Consider the following 22,864-nt stretch of genomic DNA (forward strand, 5'->3'; position numbering starts at 1 on the left):
ATGTGCGTGTGCTACCCAGTGCGCACACATGGACTCGCCAATTTTATAACATGGACCCGCAAGGGGGGTAGACTTAAGCAAATTTCACGCAGCGACACTTCCCGGCCTTCTCCAGTTCTCTCTCAGTTCATTCCAATTAAGGAGTGGACTGGAGGGAACTTCCCTACCCTCTACCCTACCCTCACTTTCCCTTTCCCTCTCTTCCCCACCCCCTAAACCCTTTCTCCTACCTTTTTAAAATTTAATTTCGTTGCTTACTGCTCTATTGGAGCAGTAGCAACTTGGGTGCGCCGGCAGTCCCTTTCCTGGTACAGCGGCAAATGGCCGCTGTACTGGCCACCCCTCTCCCCGCCCCCCTCCCTGCCCCTTTATCTGGGCCCAGCACTTCACCACATAACGGGGGTTACGCACATCACTGGGCCCTTTTGAAGATGCACGTGGTGCGCACAAGGCAGAGCTACGTGCGCGCAGTGGAATTAAAATTCGGCCATAAGGCTCCACTGTTTATTTTGCAATCTTGAAAGTTGTTTATTTGATTTTTGTGTTATTTTGTGTTTCTTTCCTTTTGGCAAATATATTGCTCACTGTGTCACCTACCTTGCTCATGCAGGTGCGCTCCACTGTGAAGATTGATATTGTGCTACTAGCAGCTTAAAAACCACTCAGCAACGGCTGGATGATTGACAACAATTTATTGCCCTGTAAGAGTATGGTCAGGGCACATCCTGTTCAATATTTAAATCCATTTTTGTGCTTTGCTTCTGATCTATGCATTCTAGGGTATTAGATATTAGATACTTGTAGGCAAATTGGGATTGGATAATTAAGCTATTGGATGCCCTGCTATGTCACCCGCTCCAGTTGCACCACTACCGGAATTTCTACCAAGGCGAAGAATCTCAGAATGCAGTGCGCCCGCTGTGTGACAAATCCCTAGTAGTGAATGATTTCTCAGGAGAGATATGTAGAGAATGAGCAGTGTAAGGGTTAACAACAGCACAAGGGCTAACAGTCCTTTGTGCCTGGCCAGTTCAAAAAGAGCTGTTATTGCTTTAACTTGGGTCCTAATGAAAAACTGCTGACAGTTAACCTTGCGCACACAGCTTTTTGGGAATCTTGCATTATGTGGAGGACAGACATGAACTTGGTTGGCAAAACGCCCAGTAACAGCAATAGCAACTCTAACAGGAGGATGTGGATGAGATAGTGGGGATTTTCCGAGGAGTTGTTAAAAAAACAAAGAACAATGATATAGTGTTAGGACTGCATAGATTAACAATTTGCACATAGCTACAGTAGAACAAAAAATGTATAAAGGTAGAGATTAGGAACTTAGTCTGAGGGAGAGTTCTCTGGTGTGGCTATGTGGAGCAGCCTATCAGAAAAGGTCTCCCCAGGAAGAGAATTGATAATCAATTGATTTCCTGTTATTGCTTTTCATACTATATTCTATTACTGCACAAAATAAATAACAGAATAATTTTAAGCCAGTTTGGATCTTGTGTTTTTCTCTTCCTTATGATTAGCCAAGGTGATTAGCCAGGGGACGAAGCACCTTGAAGGTTCAGCTAAAGACAGGCAGTCTCTGTGTTATACAGCAGGTTAGCTGAACAATGTGTATATGTATGTGTGTGTGTGTGTGTGTGTATATATATATATATATATATATAAAAGAAATGTATGCACCCTTACTCCCACCCCAACTAATCCACTCAGAGTGAGTGGAAATGAAAAGTCTCCAAGTATGGTGAGGAGGGAGGATTTTTTAAAATCATTATTAGTTTTAATTATTAAGTACTGTTTAATGACTCTGATGTTTTGAAATATTTTATTGGTTTGGGGAAATTTACAAAAAAATTATATGAACTTTTCATTATTGAATGTTCTATTTATCATCTATTTTGAAATATTTATTCTTTTTATTAGTATGGTTATAGTATTTTGGTTGATGTTTTATATTTCTTGGTTTTATTGTTTGATGTTTTATGAAGACTGTTCCACTGCATATAGAATCTGGCTTCGTGCAGTTTTCAGTTCAGTTTTTCTCTGCACTTTTATGGTCTCTTTTTATTCTGTATTTGGTGAGGGTCTGTCAGTGTTCTGCATGTGTAACCAAGGTGAAGTACTCTGCTAGAGAGTAGTTTCTTTGTAGGTTCTACAGCAGCCTGGCTTGTTCTGTTTTCCTAATAGGAGGTGTATTGGTGTTTGTTTTAACTCCTGGTATAATATGTGTAGTGTTACCTTTTCATAGATGGGGTTGTAACTGTTTGAATGCTACTTTGGTATGGAGTTTCTGTTGCATCAGCCAGCCGTGGAGCCTGCAACTGGTCTTCCTCAACCAGCATCCTGCCGCCTCGCCAGGGATGGGCCCCGGCTATCCGATGATGCGGGGGGGGGAGGGGGTACCCTGGCGCTGCGTTCCTCTTCATAGCCTGCCTGCTGCCGGTCGGCCTGGAGCACGGTGGAGATGGCGTCACCATCAGTTCTTCACATTCGGTCCCCCTAGGCACGCGCGCACACCTCTCTTGTTCATTTAAAGGGCCCGCGGCAGGCTAGGGCTGCCAGCCCTTTCCAATGATGTCATCGGCCTGGGACTATTTAAGGCAAGCTCTGACAGTCAGAGCTTCCCTTGGCAACAGGTCTCCACGCTTGTCGTGTGCTCGTTCCTGGTTCCTGTTCCTATCTTTGTTCCTGGTCCTTGTTCCTGACTCTGTTCCTGGTTCCTACCTAGCCTTGTTTGGACTGACCTCTGTCTTTGACCCTTGCTACGTTTGGACCACGCTCAGGGCTGATTACTGCCTTTGACCCTTGCTTCCTTGGACACTTCTCAGGATCAGCCATGCAGAGGCCCAACTAAGACCAGCCGGCCCCAGTACCCAAGGGCTCAACATGCGGGGAATGAGGGCTGGTACTGGCGAAGCTCCAGTCGGCCTCCGCTTCCCGTTCAGCTCCACCTCCTGACGGTGGGGATCCGTAGGAGTTCTCTACACGGATAGCGCAAACTCCACCTAGGGCCAAGGGTCCACCACCTCCACAACAGGTTGCTAATAGGGATGTGAATCGTTTTTCCCGCAGCCAGACGAACCCGAAAGCGGGAACGATTGGGTACCCGATTCACATCCCTAGCTGCTAAGGCCATGGACTTGGTGGAGCCATCCACTCTCCAAGCCATTCTGAGCCTGGCCCTGAAGATCCAGGAACAGCAGTGGTTCCTTTAGGCGTTAGCTGCCTCCATTGAACTCCTAAATGCTCGATTGGATACACACCCGGCAGACTTGTCTGCGCTGAAGGCCATCTCCGGACTTGTTCTGAAGCTTCAAAAACTTCAGTCGGCCTTAGAGCTGGTGATGGCTGATGTGAACCGTATTGCTGCTCGCCAAGACTCCTTGACCAAACCCAACGCCCCACCACCACCCCCAGTGGCTTCTGTGCTGGCCTTTGATTCCAGTCGGGCAGTCATTTCGTTGCCGGCACCGCCCACATCTAACACTTGTTACAATAGCTCTAATATTATATGGGTTCCAAGTGTTTTTTTTTGCTTTTTTTTGGCAGGGCCTTCTGGTTGGCACCACAGAAGTGCATGTAAATATACATGTTCTTGTAAGTGATATTTTTACCTCAAAAGACTGTACTTTGAATGTCCTTTGTCTTGTAAAATCTGTTATTATAAATGCGAGGGGAAAATTTTCAAAAGGATTTGCGTGCATAAGTAGCATATATTGTAGTAATTTTCAATGGCCTATTTATGCACCTAACCAGCATTTATATATGTGTAGCACCTGCTACAATTTTTCCCAGTGTGTGGTGTTTTTATATGTTGGGGTCCTCCCCCTAGCTTTACCCATCTCTCTTTGAGGTTGGACTGATTCAGGGGATATATATTGACCCTCTGAGCATGAGCACCAAGTTCTTGTCTGCTCCACAGTAGACAGACCAAGAGATGGGTATGTTTCCTGCTTCACAGTGGGAGGCAAGGCGCTTTTGGAGAAATTAGAGGAGTTTTTTATGATTTTTTTCGGACCAGTAACCTGGAAGGAGGTAAAAATCTCCCTTGCAGATAGGACTGGATCTAGGTGAGGGTCTGCCTATGAACAGTTGAAGTGGGAAGGACGTTGCCCTGTTTTGGGAATTTTTTGACTGAAGAAAAGAAAAAGATAGGGCGATGAGAACTGGTACCTACTAGCCAATGCTGGAGGGAGAAGATAACTTTCGAACCCTCCAAGGAGAGGGGTTTATGGAAGTCTCTTCAGTTGGGTAGATATTACCTCAGAAGTGCATATCCGGTAGTGGCCCGCAGAGCGGGGTATGCCAAGGATGACTGTACTGGAGATGATAATGAACCAGTGTGAGGTGAAGGAACCCAGAAGTGGATCTTGTAGTTGGTATGGCTATACCCTGCAGCATAGGGTGTACTGGAACAACTTCTACTGATTAGTAGTGGCCCGAGGTACAGGGTACACTGCAGAAGAGCTTCAGTAGAGCTGGAATCGCTAAAGTCTGTAGAAAGATACTCACGGTGGTAGTTCCAGGAGAGTGACCCGAGAAGCGGGTCAGGTCGTAGTCCAAGGCAGGAAGGCCCTCCGAGGAGCAGATAGCCAGGAACGCGGAAAGGCCCCTGAGGAGCGGGTACCCAGAGCATCCACACACCAAGAGCAAGTCTGGAACAGGAAGTCCAAGAATGGAGTGGATTCAGCAACGAGGGAAACTCCTTGCTAACTCATAGTAGCAAAGGGCTGGTCAGCTTAAGTACAGCAACTAGTTGACGTTATCGGGAGGGGATGCCCCCGAGGTTCCCGCCATGAAATGCACAAAGGAGGCCCTTGCGCACGCGCACGTGCACCTTAGGTGATTCCGGAGACAAGATGGTGGTCGGCATTGTCCATGCTGTCCTGGGAACGCCGGGGAGGTCAGCGTTGGTTAGCAGAGGACGCCATTCTTTCTAGGATTGACGGTGCAGGGAAAAAAGAGGTGAGCATGAGAGGTCGCAGCCGTCTGCGACCGACACGTGTAACAATAGCTTTGCATTGGCCCTGGGGTAAAATATCCTGGGACCCAGTTCAAGGTTCTTGACCAAGACATATCTTTTACTTTAAATTTACATTGTTTGTGGGTTTTTGTCACTTATTCTTTATTGATTTGTTTTTTTATTTACATGTTGATAACAGCCAGATTTTGTTGGCTGATTTGAATTTTTCTGGTGCATAATTAATTCCCTGAGGCTTTGTATTGGGGTTGAAATATTTAGTAGTTTCAAAATTCAAAAAATGTGCTTTTAGGTATATTTTGAGTAGATTACTAAACTTTTCCATGGGGATAGCCCACTAGATAACCATTACTCCCCGCAAATGAGCTACTTTCTCACTATTAGTGCAGTCACTGATGATGGGTACCCAGGATTACTTTAATGGTTTTTTAGTAGGTTTACCAAGATGTTTGACACAAAAGTTATAACTGATTCAGAATAGCACAGTAAGGCTGGAATGTGGGAAATCTAAAATGGATAACGTTTCTCTGATATTGGTCTCACTGCACTGGTTACCAATCATGGAGTGGGCAAAATTTAAGCTAATTGTGTTACTTTTTCATGGTTTACTTTTGAAGGGTCCACAGTATCTTCCAAAGTGGCTTGGCATAATTCTAAGTAGCCTATTCAGTCATCACAGTCTGCAAAGTTAGAGCTTTCACATGGATGTAAGTTTAGAAGTAGTAGAGGTTTAAAGTGGGCTTTTTCTGCTATTCCTCCTCGTCTTTGGAATAATTTACCAGTGGCAATTAAGAACCAATGTAATTATTTACAGTTCAGAAAAATAGTTAAGTCACATCCATTCCCTAAAATTGTGCAGTGATATCTACAAGGGCTGATAAGTTGGGGACTGTGGGGTGGATGGTGGGAGCAGAGCTTTCTGTGGCAAACTAGATGTTGTGTGTTTTTTCTGTTTCTTTATTTTTTGTTTTTATTATTATGTTATGTTTTGTGTTGTTTATTTGTTTTATTATGAATGTGAGCTATTGTAAACCACTTTTATTGTTTGAGAAGTTATGTAGTATATACATTTTATAAATAAATAAATAAATATTGGTGCTACAGGGAAAAAGTGTCCCAGTTTGCCCACCTGAAATCTGGTAGCCTTATGCTAATTGCACCACACCTGTAAGCGATGGTCAGACACAAAGTTATTGTTAGGAAACATAGAAGTCCATGGATGGCTCCATTAGAATCCACTAGGTGGGGTAGAAAGGGCAGTACATTTGCACAGGACAGCAAAACAGGACCATCCCTGGACCCTTCCCTATCATCCATCTCCTCTCTCCCTCACTAGCTAGTAGATCCCCTCATAGATCCTCTCACAGACATTATCCCCTCCTCCTCTCATAGCCAGTATCCCAATAAGATTATTTGATGGGCTAGCAGCTCTTGTACATTGTATTTCTCATTGTTTTATTGTACTTCTATATATATATACAATTATTATGTATGTTTTTATGGAATCCGCCTTGAAATAGCCTATTATAATAAGTGCAGATAATAAGTTTAATACATTCAAAATTCAAATTCTTCCAGCTTACTTTCCTTTTTCCTTTCACAAACTGGCTCCCAAGTAGAATCCCCTTGTCTATCTTCCAGCTCTTCTCCCTCTCTTTCAGCTCCTCTCCCAGCTCTTCTTTTCCTTTCTGGCACCTTTCTCATCCAATTTACGACCCCCTCTCTCATCACTTCTCCTCTCATTATAGCTTCTTTCCCATCTTTCTCATTTCTTTTCTCACTCTCTCTTGCTCCCCATTTCCCAGCTCCTTTATCAGTTTGTCTTTCCCAGTCCCTCTATGAGTCCTCTTGCCTTCTCTACTGGCATTGCAGGCCATACCAAAGGCAGGAACCAAGTCTCCTGCACAGCTTCTACTCTCTTTCCCTTCCAACTCATTAGTCAAAATGCTGAGACAGAGGGAGAGGTGGAAACAGTAACAGATGAGATGCAATTGGCATCCAAGAGGGGGAGTCAGAGAAGATGGATGTGAACTGAAATAATTCCTAGGTGCAGTCATTTAGCTTTCTTAAAATTATTCTGAATTGAATTAACAACTACAACTGATTGGCTTCTCTTGCATTCTTTGTCAAGAACTTTATGGAAATTGGCTGGTAAGTAAATGTCTTCTAAGCCTCCACAGATGCAGGAAAAGAAAATCAAGACTGTAGACAACAAAATGGAACCAGAGAAATGGGATCAGAACTTAATGTGAGAAAGACCAAGTGGCAGCAGTGATGGAAGACATTTTACTAAATTGGAAAATGCCTTAGTTGGAATAAAATCTGATTTTACACAACATGTCATGCAAATTGAAGACCTTTAACAAAAGGCATATGTAAACCCAATCCCCAGGTCCAGCTTGCTACCTGATGGGGCCATAAAAGAATTTTTTTTTTTCAGGGATGGAACCACTACCTTCTAACTCTCTCACACTTCCAGGGCTGAATCCTTTATAGGTGGGAAAAAAGATTTATTTTCGGGGCCCAATGTGACATGGGCGACTCCTATTTTGTATTCCTTGCAGGATACACTTTTCCTCACATTGTGGATGCTTTGAATGCCAGAAATAATACACAGGAGTCTCTGATTGAGTGTCCAAAAATCAAAGACTTTACTGATGGGTAATCAGGTGAAAAATGGCACAGTTCAATGTAATTCCTTTAGGTTCCACAGTTGGCTTTTATAGTTTTTTTTTCTATTTTTATCTGTGCAAGGGTCTCTCTACTTTTGTCCAGGGTAAGAGAAACACCATCCAGGGCTTGAATTAATGAGATTCCCAAGTGGGCAGGGATATCCGTGTTGGGATGGAAAGCCCCCTTCCAGCTGACCAAAAATCTATACACAATCTCTGCACATTATTCCCAATTATCTCTCTTCCCAGGGACAAAGACTCCAAGTGGGGTCCTCTGATAAAACTCAGATTTAGTCTTATTCACTATTTTCCTCAGTCCTTCTCACTCTCCCTCACTTTTCATGGATCCCAAGTTGGGAAGGGATCCTGGAACACACAGCTCTCAATGTTCCTTTATCAGGATAGGAAGAAGGGGCAGCCAAAATCTTCCTCCCAGATCTTCTAACAAAATGCCTTTTGATTCCCAAAACTGATATTAACACCAGAGTTGCTCCTTGCAGCTGGTCACCACCTCCTCTGTCCTTGTCTAGGATTGGGAAGGGCAGATCTTCCCTAACCTGAGTAGCCCCAGACTCAGGGTTCCCTGTACCCTGAGCCCAAGTGATGCACAGGCTCTTGCAGGCTTCTACCACAAAAAATTGTAAACTCAAAAATAACCCAGAGAGGAACTCCTAACCAGCCAGTGAGTGGACTGGAAATGAAATACCCTCCTAACTCTGGTCAGTCTCCCCAGGTAGGATTTGCCTGGCTCCTCTGATTGGGCCTGAAAAAAATCCATCTTAGAAAAAGCTCCATACTACCTCCTAACTCCAACTCAAATCAGTATTGCCTCCAGAGCTCACTCTTACAAGCTGTTTTTGATAACTTTCAGGAGGTGGACCATCCCAGCAAACCCAAAGGAAGAGGCTGCATTTGAATGGTACCTCCCTTTATCTCTAACCTACACTAAATTACTTTCTGAGTACAGGATTAGCCAGGTCATAATAGTAATGTGACCGAAAGATCCATCACACATCTATGCAGGAAGAAACTGTAGAGAATTTACAGCAGACGATAAAAAAAACTTTAAAAAACATAATAAAGTGCTGGAAGACCATGTAAATGATCAGGAAAAGAGAGGATGCTGAAATACTATTCAGGTAATAGAAGTCCCAGAAAGTGTGAAAGAAAGAGAACTGTTCAAACTTGACACCGTTGACCATACCCTGCTATGCCAGCAGTTGAGAAAAATCTGAATTGACAGCAATAGATCAAATAGTCAACAGATCAACACACAAAGCAGGTCACACTCTTGACCTCATTTTCATCAACACCAATATCTGGAACTCACATCATATAAAAATCACCAAAATCCCATGGTCAGACCACTACCTCATCCATACCACCCTTACTCAGAACAGTATACCCACAACAACAGAAAACTACAATAAAACCATTTCATATCGCCCTCCCTTTGATAGCGAAACATTGCAACAAAATCTCCAAGAGGAACACTGAAACAGCAACGACATCATGGATAAACATTACCAAATCCATAGCTAATAGAACAAACCCAATCATCACAAAAACATTAAAGAATCCTAAATATAACAATCAATGGTTCAATGATACCATAAAATCAGCTAAACGAGAACTCAGAAGAAAAGAAAGATTCTGGTGAAAGAATAAAACCTCTCCATTACTCAATGCATACTGATCCCATTTAGCAAATTACAAAAAACTTATCCACAATGCAAAGAGAGAATTCTATGCAACCAAAATAATCAAATACCAACAGAACCCAAAAATGCTTTTCGCCATAGTAAAAAAACCTCATCAAATCACCCAATGAAACAAGAACACCTCCAAACACATGTAAAAGCAAGGACTTTGCAGAATACTTTACTGAAAAAATCAAAAAACTATTAAACAACTCTAACATCTACAACACTTCACACATCCAACTTCCTATACAACCTCTGGAAATAACAGCAACCTGGAATGATTTTGACTTTGCTTCAACACTTGAAATCCAAAGAATAATCAGAAAAATGAACCCAGCAAACTACCCCATTGACGGCATCCCCATACAAACAATTAAACTACTTGATATCTCAATAATAAAATCTTTAACAAACATAGTAAACCTCTCCCTCACTGAAGGAATATATCCGGAATGCCTTAAATCTGCAATCATCAAACCACTAGTAAAAAAGAGCAACCTAGATCCTAAAAACATCCAAAACTACAGACCTATATCTAATAGGGATGTGAATCGTTTTTTGACGATTTAAAATATCGTCCGATATATTTTAAATCGTCAAAAATCGTTAGAGGCGATATACAATAGGAATTCCCCCGATTTATCGTCAAAAATCGTAAATCGTGAGAAGGGGGAGGGGAAGTATTGCAAAATGGCGCTGGCCGTATGGCCGTATGGCTGGCGCCATTTTGCAATACGGCAATACGATTCGAGTGCAGGAGGTCGCTTCCGGACCCCCGCTGGACTTTTGGCAAGTCTTGTGGGGGTCAGGAGGCCCCCCCAAGCTGGCCAAAAGTCCCTGGGGGTCCAGCGGGGGTCCGGGAGCGATCTTCTGCACTCATGATGTCAGGGGACAGGAACCAAAATGGCGCCGGCGCTATCTTTGCCCTGTCATATGACAGGGCAAAGGTAGCACCGGCGCCATTTCTATTAACGCACCCATGGCCCGAGAGTGGAAGATCACACCGGGACCCCCCACTGGACCCCAGGTAATTTAAGACATTTTGGGGGGGTTCGGGAGGGTGGGGGATTTATTTTAAAGGGTCGGGGTGGGTTTTAGGGTTGTTTTAGTGTGCTGGTTTTCCTGCCCTCCCCCGATTTATGATTTACACGATTTTAAAAAAAACAAAACCGCGACGATCCGATTCCCTCCCCCCTCCCCCAGCCAAAATCGATCGTTAAGACGATCGATCACACAATTCACATCTCCAATATCTAACCTACCTTTCATTGCAAAAATCATAGAAAAAATCATTCACTCCCAACTTTCAGAATACTTGGAAACAAATAATATACTTCAACCCACACAATTTGGTTTCAGAAAAAAACTTAAGCACGGAAACATTACTCCTTTCTCTTAATGACACAGTTCTTCGAGGATTCGACAAAGGACAAAGTTATATTTTAATACTCCTGGATTTGTCAGCCGCCTTTGATACAGTCAACCATGCTATTTTACTTGACAGACTTTCTGAAATAGGAATATCAGGCACTATTCTAAAATGGTTCACCTCATATTTAACCCAAAGAAGTTTCCAAGTAATATTCAACAACAACCTATCAAATACAGGAGTCCCACAAGGATCTGCAATGTCAGCAACACTTTTTAATATCTATCTCCTCCCTATTTGTCACACACTGGACAGTCTGGGTTTGACCCATTTCCTTTATGCTGACGACATCCAAATTTTAGTCCCAATCCAAAATACGTTAGAAGAAACCTACAAGAAAATAACCTCTTATCTCTCAAAAATCAAGCAATGTCTCTCCAACCTAAAACTCATAATCAACATTGATAAAACTGAATTAATCATTCTCGACAAAAAAATCAATGATTTACCCAGACAATCACTCAAAACAGAAAACCCAAAAACAATAATCTCTCCTGTTGACCATGCCAGAAACCTCGGAATTACAATTGACAAAGAATTATCCTACAAAACCCATATAACAAATAAAATCAAAGAAGGTTACCACAAATTATTGACACTCAGATGTCTCCAACCCTTCCTCACTCAAAATGACTTTAGAACAGTTCTGCAACTACTACTTTTTGCAAACCTGGACTACTGCAATGCCCTACTCCTCGGCCTCCCTTTTACCACCATACGTCCACTACAAATTCTTTAGAACACAGCCACCAGGATTCTTTTAGGAACCAAGAAGCAAGATTACATTACACCTACTCTCATATCCTTGCACTGACTCCCAATTAAATACAGAATAGAATACAAAGTTTTATCAATCCTCCATAAATTAATCACAGGACAACAAAACCATTGGCTAATTGAACACATTGAACTACATGCCCCAAAAAGGAACTTTCACTCAATGAATAAAGGCCTCTTCAAAATTCCTCATGCTAAAATCACGTGCTTAGTATCAACCCGAGAGAGAGCTATATCCATCGCCAGCCCATCGCTATGGAACACCTTACCCCTAAATCTAAGAACCCAAGTTGACACCAAAACTTTCAAAAAAGAATTAAAAACCTGGCTTTTTACCAGAGCTTTTTCAGAAGATCTTAACTATCAACACCAACAAACTCCCAACCAGACAACTCCAAAGAAAACAAAGACACCATCCTATCAACTTATGACAGACTAATCAAACCATGAACTCTAAAACAGACATCTAAAAACGTTTCCCTATATAATCTAACCCTCTATTACCCCCATTGCTACCCAACTTTAACTTTAAATTGTATTTGTTAAAACTCTAATGTTACTCTCCTAATGTAAACCGTTATGATGGCAAAACCGAATATACGGTATTCAAAACAGGTTAAAATAAAATAAATAAAATAAAAGTGGTTCTCCTGATTCCTATCAAAAAGTCATTCAAAGTCAAACTGGGCAACCACTTGTCTGACACCTTCCCAACTGATGCAGGTGTCCTCCAGAGTTCAGCTCTCTCAGCAACTCTATTCAACTTCTATAAGCTTCCTCTATGTAAACTTCTAACCAATCTAGGAATTGCCTTCTTCCCATACGCCGATGGTATTCAGTTCTGTATACCATGCATTAAATCTATTGAAAATGCAAAATTAACTCTAGCAACACACATGAAGGCTATACAACATGAACTATCCAAACTTAAATTAACTCTAAACACTAATAAAACTGAAATCATTCTATTGAGAAGAAATCTACCTATAGTGACTCCTCAAACACTTGACATGGCTAACTTCAGCATTAAGTTGACTTAGAAATTATCCACTGCTATTACCAGCAACGATAACATGGAATAGACTTAGTTTTTTGGGTACTTGCCAGGTTCTTATGGCCACTGTTGGAAACAGGATGCTGGGCATGATGGACCCTTGGTCTGACCCAGTATGGCATGTTCTTATGTTCTTATGTTCTTGGAGGAGAAGTCCATTACCTGCTATTAATCAAGTTGACTTAGTAAATAGCCACTGCTATTACTAGCATCAGTAGCATGGGATATACTTAGTGTTTGGGTACTTGCTAGGTACTTGTAGCCTGGATTGGCCACTGTTGGAAACAGGATGCTGGGCTTGATGGACCCTTGGTCTGACCCAGTATGGAAATTTCTTATGTTCTTATCATGTTCTGGATTTGCTAGGGAGTTAGCAATCTGTATGGATCTGCTCCTCGAGTTAGCATCTGTTTTATCTCTGATGTTAGTTAGACTGCGGAGTTAGCAATCTGATGCTTGATGGGAGGAGCAGTCAGATAGGAGGAGCAATCTTTAGAGAAGGCTCTGTGTAGTGGGCTCCTGGAGAGGGAGGAGTCAGCAATCTTGTAGTGTCTCAGATATCATCTTGCTAAGGAGTAGCAATCTGTAATGAATCTGATATAGTAGTGGGTGGATCCCTGGGCCGATGGCAGATGACTATGCCTCCGGGAGGATACCCCGAGAGGGACCACCGGCTAGGCTTAAGTACGGAGACAGACACACATTGTTCTTTTATTAAACAGGTTATTAGAAACCACAGAGGTGGCAGTAGTGAGCTGATATGCCCGGCAGGGCTGTAGTCCCTCAGGTACTGGAACAACGATCCCAGGATGGCTGAGCTGTTGAGAAACTGTAGAAAGTGAGTAGACAGAGTAGGCAGAGTTCATGAACAGAACTAGATGACAAAACTCACGTAAGGTCTCAAGTAAGCTCAGGAGCTGGAAAGGATTAGGCCTTCGAGGAGCGAGTACCTGGTTCCAGGGAAAGCTCTGAGAGAGTGATGGTGACTCACATTTGTTTGTAGCAGTGATAGCTTCCAGGCAGTAGAGAATCTTCAGAGTGTTCAGGAACATGGGCCCTCGAGGAGCGAGTACCAGTTCCTATCTGTAATCTGAAAATAAAGAAAAGAACAAGGCCTCCGAGGAGCGGGTACCTCTGGTAATTCCGAGGAGGCAGAGTAGCTCGGATAGGGAAACCTTGTCTAAAACCTTATCCCTTCCTTGCTAACTCGGTTTGTTAGCATTTTCAAAGACCTTTAAATATTGGAAGCAGATGACGTCATCTCAGGGGGACGCCCCTGAGGTTCGCGCCCTTGCTGGTACAAGAGTTGGGATGCACGCGCGCCCTAGGCATCAGGACAAGATGGCGGAGAGTTGCAGCATCGAGCCGGTCCAGGGACGCCGGAGGGAGACAGCATGGATGTGCCGCTGCAGCCAGCCATCCATCAGGCCCGGAGGGAGTAGCCACAGAGGTAAAGAGGGCGGAGTGAAGACGTCGAGCAGCGACGGTCACAACATATATCAGTAATTACCCTAGCTCAGAAGTGGCCAACTGGCGTCTTGCAAGCCACATGTAGCTCTTTGGAGCACAAACTGTGGCTCATGAGAGAAATCCGGACTGTATGGCTGATTGTCTTCTCTGTCTACAGTACATTGTGATCCTCCACTTTCTCAGCAGCCAGCTCATGTGCAGAAATAGTTACAACTTCCTCCCCAGAACTGGCTACTGAGAAGGGGGAAGATCGCAGCGTGCAGGAGCTTCCTGCCTTGACATTTGTATCCCTACACCCTTCCAAGCAATGGCTAAAGACAAGGACCGGCTAGGCAGCAGTGGAGACAATCCTGCAGCAGTCAAAGAAGAAACTTGATAGCTTGCCAAGGAGCTCATTCTGTGGTGGCTCAAGATGAGGTCGCAAGAGGACACCACAGAAGAGGAATGGTAGGCCACTGTAGAGCCCGTCCCGCGGTGGCTGATGATAGGGGTCACCATGGAGCCCATTCCATGGTGATTGAAGATGAGGCCTTGAGAGAATGTGTATGTTTGAGTGAGAGAGTACCTGTGTGTGAGAGTGCCTCTTTGTGTATATGGTATGTGTATAAGAGTGCCTGTGCATGTATGTATGTGTGTGTAAGAGTGCCTGTGTATGTGAGAGAGAGACTGCCTTTGTGTGTGTGTGCATGTATGTAAGCGTATGTATGAGCAGTAGTGCCTGTATGTGAGAGTATGAGAGAGTGAGCTGGGGAGTATGTGTGAGAGCATGTGTGTGAATGAGGAAGAGAGAGCTTGTGTGAGAGAGGGTGAGTGTGTGAGAGCCCATGTGAGGGAATATTTGAAAGAATGAACATGTGTAAATGTGTTTGTGTGAAAGAGAGAGAGAATAAAGTTTGTGTGGCTCCCCTATCCCCAGTACACAACAATCTCAGCGTGATAGTCTATCAAAAGACCCCAGGTATGGTGAGCAGGAAATGTTTTAATCTTATTAGTTTTAATTTTTAGGTGATAGTTGATGTGACTACTGTTTTGAAATATTTTATTGATTTTTGGGGAAATTTTAAAACAAATTTATATGAGTTTTTAATTATTGAATGTTCTTTTTGTTAATTGTTTTGGAATATTTATTCTTTTTACTAGTATTTTACTAGTATTAGGTTTTACTATTATGAATGATGTTTTATATTTCTTGATTTTTATTTAATGGTTATGAGGAATGGTGGTGATTTTTCCTTTACATTCTTCCACTGCATAATACAGTCAGGCTTATTGCAACTTCCAATTTATTTTTTAGTTGCACGTTTCACTTTCTACTTTATGGTCTCTTTTTTGTTCTGTATTTAGTGAGGGTCTGTGTTCTGCATATGCGAGGCATTCTGCTAGTATAGGAGGTGGCCAACTGATGTCTCGTGAACTTTATCCACTGGCTGTGGCACCAGTGAATCTCCTGGAGAGTGTCGGTGCCAAGAAGGAGTGGGTATAGGATCGGGAAGGAGCTGCTGCAGGGTGTGGAAGGGCTGGAAGCAAGCAAAAACGTTGCATTATGTGCGCACACACACCCATATATGCATTTATATGGGTATGCCCAAAACTGCTCTGATATTTTAGAACATGCACATATTCAATGTACACAGGTTATAAAATTTATGATAAATTCCAAGTTTTCAAGCTAAGTAGTGATACTTATCCAGATAAGTACTGATTTATCTACGTAGCAGCAAAGTTGTTACTTAGCCTAATAAGTCTTAAAACACCACTTATCTGGATAAATCAGACTTATCCGGCTACCGTATTTACATGCGCAAATTTACTTGCAGAACTGATTTATGTGTGTATGTTGATGTTTCTAAAACCACTCTATTAAATTGACACTCTCAAATATCTACTATATATCCGCCCATCTGCAACTGCAACTATGCACAATACATTTTTGTAGGTGAAGGTGGCTAATTTCATATATGGCTCTCGTACCACACCTAGTTACTGCGCCATGACTTTAATCATCAGTGCCACCATCCCACCATTTTTTTGTTGCAGATAAAATAGCCTCTAAAAAAACTCTTCATATATGATGTCAAAACACTTTTTAATCCAATCGACTCTCTTTGAACATCAATGTCTTGTAGGGCGATATCTCCTGTTTACCAATGATGCATCAATTATAAATTATAATAGCCATGTACAGGATAAATTCTGGCAAGCCCAGACCCTGCTAAAGCAAGAAAAGGAATTTTACCCAGGTGAACTTTAAACCGCATTCCATCAGTGGAAATTAGAGGCCTTGTTCCAATGCAGTATAGGAGGCCTTATCAGATGTGCCTGTTTGCCAGTTCCTGTGCAAATAAAGAAACTAGACAGAAGAGACAATATGACTTAAGATCCTAAGCAAGTGTCAGGGGCATTCATGCAATGACCCCACCTTTGCAAAAGAGGAGCCGCCTGAGACAATGATGACATTCTGACACAGCTTGGTATGCCAACATGGCAGGACCCGTCCTGAAGAAATGAGGAGGAGGGAAAAGACCTGCAATGTGGCAAGAGACCCTCCACCCATCACAAGGGTATGCATGAGCTTATGCATATTTATTAGCTGGAAGTATAAAACAGGGGGGGCAAGGAGGAGAAAGAAGGCTGGAAAGGAGGCCAGAAAGAAGAAAAAAGAAGAACCTTCTGGCAGAGCGACCCATAAGCCAAAAAGGGAGCAGGGAGGCCAGGCAAGGATCCCCCGGAGGAAAAAGAGTCCCAATTTCTGAATGCAAACCCAGGGAGAAAACCCTGAGAGTATGAACCTGTGCTGAGGTGTCTCTGGAAGTGAAAGGAGGGTCCAAAACCGAACAGATCTCCCTTCTATCCTGAAGGGTGAGAATCAGCCCAGACAGCCAGCAAGCATCAAGCCAGGAAGCAAACCTCTCCCCTGCCCATGCTCTCCAGCACTCCAGCCGGACCCTGCTTCAGAGGTGAAAGAGGAATTGCCTGAAAGTTCGAATCAGGGATAAGTAAGTTAGTCATAAGTGTTAGTATCTTGAGCAGACTAAGGTTTATGGCAGAACTTTCTTTAGGGGAAACTGGTGCTTAGTAGCCAGGATGTTAAAGATAGGCATTGTTTTGATTTTCTAAATTTGATCTCCTGACAAATCTGATCAATAAAAGTCTATTTTCAAGGACCATACACATTGACTTTTCCCTGACGTAGGATTGCAAGGAAGGTGGGAGGGCAGCTAGCACTCTTGTAGCAGACAGATCCCAGTACCCACCAATCTGCTACAGTCTTTCAAAAACATTAATACTTATCTTGATTTAAATCATTCAAATACCAAAGTTGGTCAAAAAGTCATGATACTCATCAAAAGTCCCAACGTGGCCACGTTTCAAAATTGTATTTCTTCAGGGGTGATTATTCATTTCTTGTTCCAAATCTTACCCTTAACTGATGTCTATAAAGCAATATGTTACGTCCACCAGCTGCGGCCACCCACGGCCAGTTCAACTCACCTCATGTCATGCTTGGCCCTGTGCTCCAGGTGTTCTCGCGTCCACAATCAGTCACTGCCACCGCGTTCCGCCTGGCTCTCAATGCTCCACATGGTGGCCGAGATGCCGCCGACCCGCGTTCCTACCCTGGGCCTCCCTAGGCACACATGCGCACCATCAGTCCTCCTTTTAAAGGGCCAATGGTGGGAACTTCAGTCTCGTCCCCGGCTGATGACATCAGTGACCCGGGATATTTAAGGACTACCTCTTTCCACCACTAACTGACTTGGCAACAAGTTCCTTGGATCCTACTCTGGTGCTTGCTCCAGTACTCCGGACCTGTTATTCCTGCTCTACGGATTCCTGCTCTGCTCTTCGGTATCCTGCTATTGTGCTCCCGCTCCTTGGGGCCTGGCTCAGCGCTTCTACACCTCAGGACCCGGTCTTGGCACTCCCGCTCTTCGGGGCCTGACTCAGTGCTTCTATTTTATTTAATTTAATTCAGTCTATAACTGATAAAGATAGAAATGGACATGTTTTATCACACCCAATAATTAATATTTTTATGAAACTATGTTACCGTACCTTGATGGCACCTGTTTACGTTTATATAATTTAAAACATTTAGCCTGGATCAGCGCTTCCACATCACGAGACGCTGTCTCTATGCTCCCGCTCCTCAGGACGTGTCTCAGCGCTTCTACATCACAGGATCCTGCTACTGCACTGCCCCTCCTTGGGCTTTGCCTCAGCGCTTTCTACTCCACAAGGACCTGCTACAGCGCATTCGCTACTCAGGGTCTACTTCAACATTCTATTATACAGGCTTCTGCTCCTGCACTCCCTCTCCACAGGGTCAGCCCCATGTGGTCCTGCTTTACTATCTCTGGAACTGCTGTAGCCTTTCCCCCTTTGGAGCTTTCTCTCTCTCTCCCCTCAGGGGTACCTCAACCTTGGACTGAACCTGACCTCTCTGACTCTCCCTGCTTTCTGCCGTCTGTCTCCTCCGGGACCAGCCAACAGAGGCCCACCTAAGACCAGCTGGCCCCAGCACCCAAAAGCTGTTGCAACCATCGCTGCCCAATGGCTTCACTCCGCCTACCTTTCTTTTTCTGCAACTCCTCCTGCTCCTTGTGGACGTCTGGCTGCCGCGGCATCTGCCCGCCGTCCTCTCCGGCGTCCCCGAACCGGCTTGGGCGCTGCCTACCGCCATGCTCCTCAGGTACCTTAGGGCGCGTGCCGCGCAGCCCTCATTCTTATTTCCTCTATCGCGTGAACCTCAGGGATGTCCCCCTGTGATGACGTCACGCTGCCCAGATATTTAAGCCTATTGTTTATTGCTAGCCATTGAGTTAGCAAGGGATTTCCTACGGATGGGATTCGCTCTCCGTACCCAGCTACTCTGCCTCCAACTACTATTGGACTTTTATCTGCTAACGGGGTACCGCTCCTTGGGGGCCTCTCTGCTTCTTTCAGGTCGCTATCAGGAACCGGTACTTGCTCCTTGAGGGCCCATGTTCCCTGACTCGCTGTCTGTGTCCATCTCCTCTTCTACTTGGAAGAATTCGCTACAGACACCATCTGTGAGTACTACTACCATCTACTCCTCAGAGCTGTTTCCCTGCAACCAGGTACTTGCTCCTCGGGGGCCTGCCTCCGTTCCAGCACCAGTGCCATCTCCTACGTGGAACTGCTGCTTGAGTACTTGCCAACGAGTCTCTGCTCCCAGGGATCTGGTACTCGCTCCTCGAGGGCCAGCTCTCCCTATCTTGGGGCTTCTCCATACTGGGGACTCTGTGAATATCTTATTGTACTCATTTCTCCCAGTTCTTTTCACTACAGCACTGCTACCGGAGGAACTGCTGTTCCAGCGTCCTGAGGAATACTAGCCCAGCCGGGCTCCATCTCCTACTCACTACCGCCATCTCTGGTGGCTTCACAAACTGTCTAAATAAAGAAATAATCTGTGTTTGTGTGTCCAGAGCTGAGCCTGACCTGTGACCCCTCACGGGACTTCCCCCCATGGGCGTGGTCAGCTGCCACAGTGTTCAAGGGTCCACCCAAACCTTACAAAACATAACAAAGGTTCAACCTGCGGGGAACACGGGCTGGTACTGGCGAAGTTCCTGTTGCCTCTGCTCCTGGCCAGCCTTGCCTCCCGATGGTGGGGATCTGCGGGGCTCAACCCCGTAGGTAGCGCAAACCTCCACCTCAGGTCAAGGGTCCACATTTCCTAACACAATAGAATTCTTGAAGGCAATAAAACTTAGGAGCGCTCCTAAGTTGTGTAGCTTGTGGAGGCATGTTATATCATAGGCTCAAAATCTCTCTCTTAAAAATTGGCAGCTCCAGTATTGAGAAGGGCTGCAGCCAGGGCTTGAACTGTAGGGGAAGTTAGGTGAACATTGCTCCCCTTATTCACAGAAATAAATAAACATTTTCCTTTTACATCCCGTAAGACAGCAGTTATTTTTTGGGTTTCCAAATTGAAGATAGGAAGCACCACCTGCTAGTGTGATACTGACTGCTGATCTGCTGGGGCTCAGGTGCTGGAGTGTCTTATGTGCACTCTGAAGGCATGGGACTGGATCTGGCTTGGAATCTATGAGTGCAAGGAGAAGTGCTGCAGGGGGTGGGGTGACAGAAGAAGCCCCAGAAAAAAAGTCCCTGGGCTCAGGAGTGCAGAGCAGGGAATTGACCCTAGCCTCTATAGGAGGGTAAATTGAAAATTGAAAGGTGAAAGGTGAATTGAACCTGACAATGAAGGAAAGCTTAACATGCTGCTGAGGGGTGAGAATCAGATGGCTGAACCAAGCCTGTAGAGGTGGGCAGCTGGCTAAGGAGGGGTGAGGAGCAGGCCCCATACTAATGGGTATACAAACTGTGCAATTGCATCAGGCAGCACACTAAAGAGAGCAGTTAGAGGCTCATGTGGTTGCCAATGGACTCCATCCCACTGACAGTGGAAGAAGAGAGAGGCACATGTGGCTGTGGAAGAAGAGAGAGGCACATGTGGCTGGATCCCATCCTACAGGCAGCAGAAGAGAAAGGACCACACTCTGGATGAATAAGTAGCTCATTTTGTGGCTCCTCCTTGTGTGCCAGCCAGTTCCACAGTAAACACTCACACTGTTGGCACTTTCTGTTTGCTTATCTCGTATATCGCGAGATTAATGTGCAGGAAGTGCTAACACAAGTGTTGAGTTCCGCAGGGCTGGCTGGCACACCAGGAGGAGCTGCAGAAAGGACTTCTATAGCACTGCAAGGAATCCTGTTCTCCCCAAAAAGCAAGGCACCAGGTGGTAGCAGTGGAGAAGTAAGAGAGACCCCATGGACCCTGCCTGACTGTCTAGATTGAGTGTCTGTGTGTGATTGCGGATATACCTGGGATGGGTGGATGTGAATAAGAATCAACCTGTGATGGGTGGATGTGAATAAGAACCAACCTATGATAGGTGGGTGGGTTGGTTGTGAATGGGAGCCTGTCGGGAATGGATGGGTGGGTCAGTCGTGAATAATAGTCTGCCTGTGATGGATGGGTGGATGGGTAGATTGGTTGGTTGTGAATGGGAATCAACCTTGGATAGATGGGTGAATGTGAGCCTGCCTGGTGTGGGAGGATGTTTGGGTGTGAATTGGACCCTGTCTGGGATGGGTGAGTGTGAATGGTAGCCTGCCTGAGGAGATGGGTGAGAGAGTGTGTGTGTGTGTGTGTGTGTGTGTGTGAGTGAATAGGAGCCTGTCTGGGGGGCTGGTTGTGTGTGTGGGTTTGTGTGAATGGGAGCATGTCTAGGGGAGATGGATGTGGGTGTATGTTCGAATGGGAGCCTGCCTGGGAGGGATGGATGTGTGTGTGTGTGTGTGTGTGTATCTTTGTGTATGTCTGTGTGTGTGAATGGGAGCCTATCTGGTGGGGAATGTGTGTGTGTGTGTGTGAATGGGAGCCGGCATGGGATGAATGGATGTGAATAGGACACAGCCAGCACGGATTTACCCAAGGGAAGTCTTACCTCACTAATCTGCTACATTTGTTTTAAGGGATTAATAAATATGTGGGTAAAGGTGAACCGGTAGTTGTACTTGGATTTTCAAAAGGCATTTGCCAAAGTCCCTCATGAGTGTTGCACTGGAGGTGGACCCTTGGCCTGGCACAGGATTGGTATGGCCCTCTGAGGGATCCCAGACGGCGCCTGCCGCCAGGAGGTGGAGCACACAAGGAGACAGAGGCTGACTGGAGCTTGACCAATAATGGTCCAGGGGCTCTGTGGGTTGAGCCCTTGGATTCCCGGACCACCAGGGATTAGGTGGGCCTCTGGGGGTCTCCCGGAGAGATGACGGAGAGGTGTGCCCACCAAGTGTAGAGATGCGCGGCTGTCGGTGAACAGGTGAGCAAGACCGGAACCAAGAGTACTGGAGACCACGGGTACAAGGCAGGAACTGAAGGTCCTCTGGGTAGGATAGGCAGCGCTTAGTGGTCTAGCTTGAAGAAGGCCGTGGGCAGCGTCAGAGCAGGCAGGCCTGGTGGTCACAGGAGAAGCAAAGAGAGTGTCCGAATGGAGTGCAAGGGTCAAAGCCAGGGTATCCATCCAAAGGTGGCCAGCCAAAGCAAAGGTCAGTTCCAGGTATCAGTTCGAGCGTGGTCAGTGGCAAGCAGAGGTCAGTTCCAGGTATCAGTCTGAGTGTGGTCAGTGGAAAGCAGAGGTCAGTTCCAGGTATCAGTCTGAGTGTGGTCAGTGGAAAACAGAGGTCAGTTCCAGGTATCAGTCCGAGCGAGGTCAGTGGCAAGCAGAGGTCAGTTCCAGGCAGCAGTCCAAACGTGGTTAGAGGCAAGCAGGGGTCAGTACCGGTTATCCGTTCAAGCGTGGTCAGTGGCAAGCCAAGGTCAGTACCAGGTATCAGTCCGAGAAGGTACAACCTGGGTAGCAGAATGTGGCACAGGAATCAGGAACAGACGCTGGGACACACAGGAATGCAGGAACACTAGAACAAGCACAGGAACAATGATAGCAGGAACACAGGACGGCAACTAGCTTCACACAAGTGTGACGACCCGTTTGCCAAGGCGAGGAACTGAGGGAAATGCCTTGCCTTATATACTGTGCCTATGTGATGTCATCGGGAGGCGCCCGGGCCAAGGTTCCCACCCTGGGCCCTTTAAATGAGGGAGCATGGGACCCCCGCGCGCGCCTAGGGGTGGGGCCAAGGGCGCCGAGGATGCAGATCCCCTGCGGGAGCTCTGTTGTGAGGCCTCCGAAGCTGGAGGCGTTCAGGACAGGCGCTGGGGACGCCGAGAGCTGGCTGCTG

The sequence above is a fragment of the Rhinatrema bivittatum genome, chromosome 2, assembly GCF_901001135.1.
Source record: "Rhinatrema bivittatum chromosome 2, aRhiBiv1.1, whole genome shotgun sequence".
Taxonomy (NCBI): Eukaryota; Metazoa; Chordata; class Amphibia; order Gymnophiona; family Rhinatrematidae; genus Rhinatrema; species Rhinatrema bivittatum.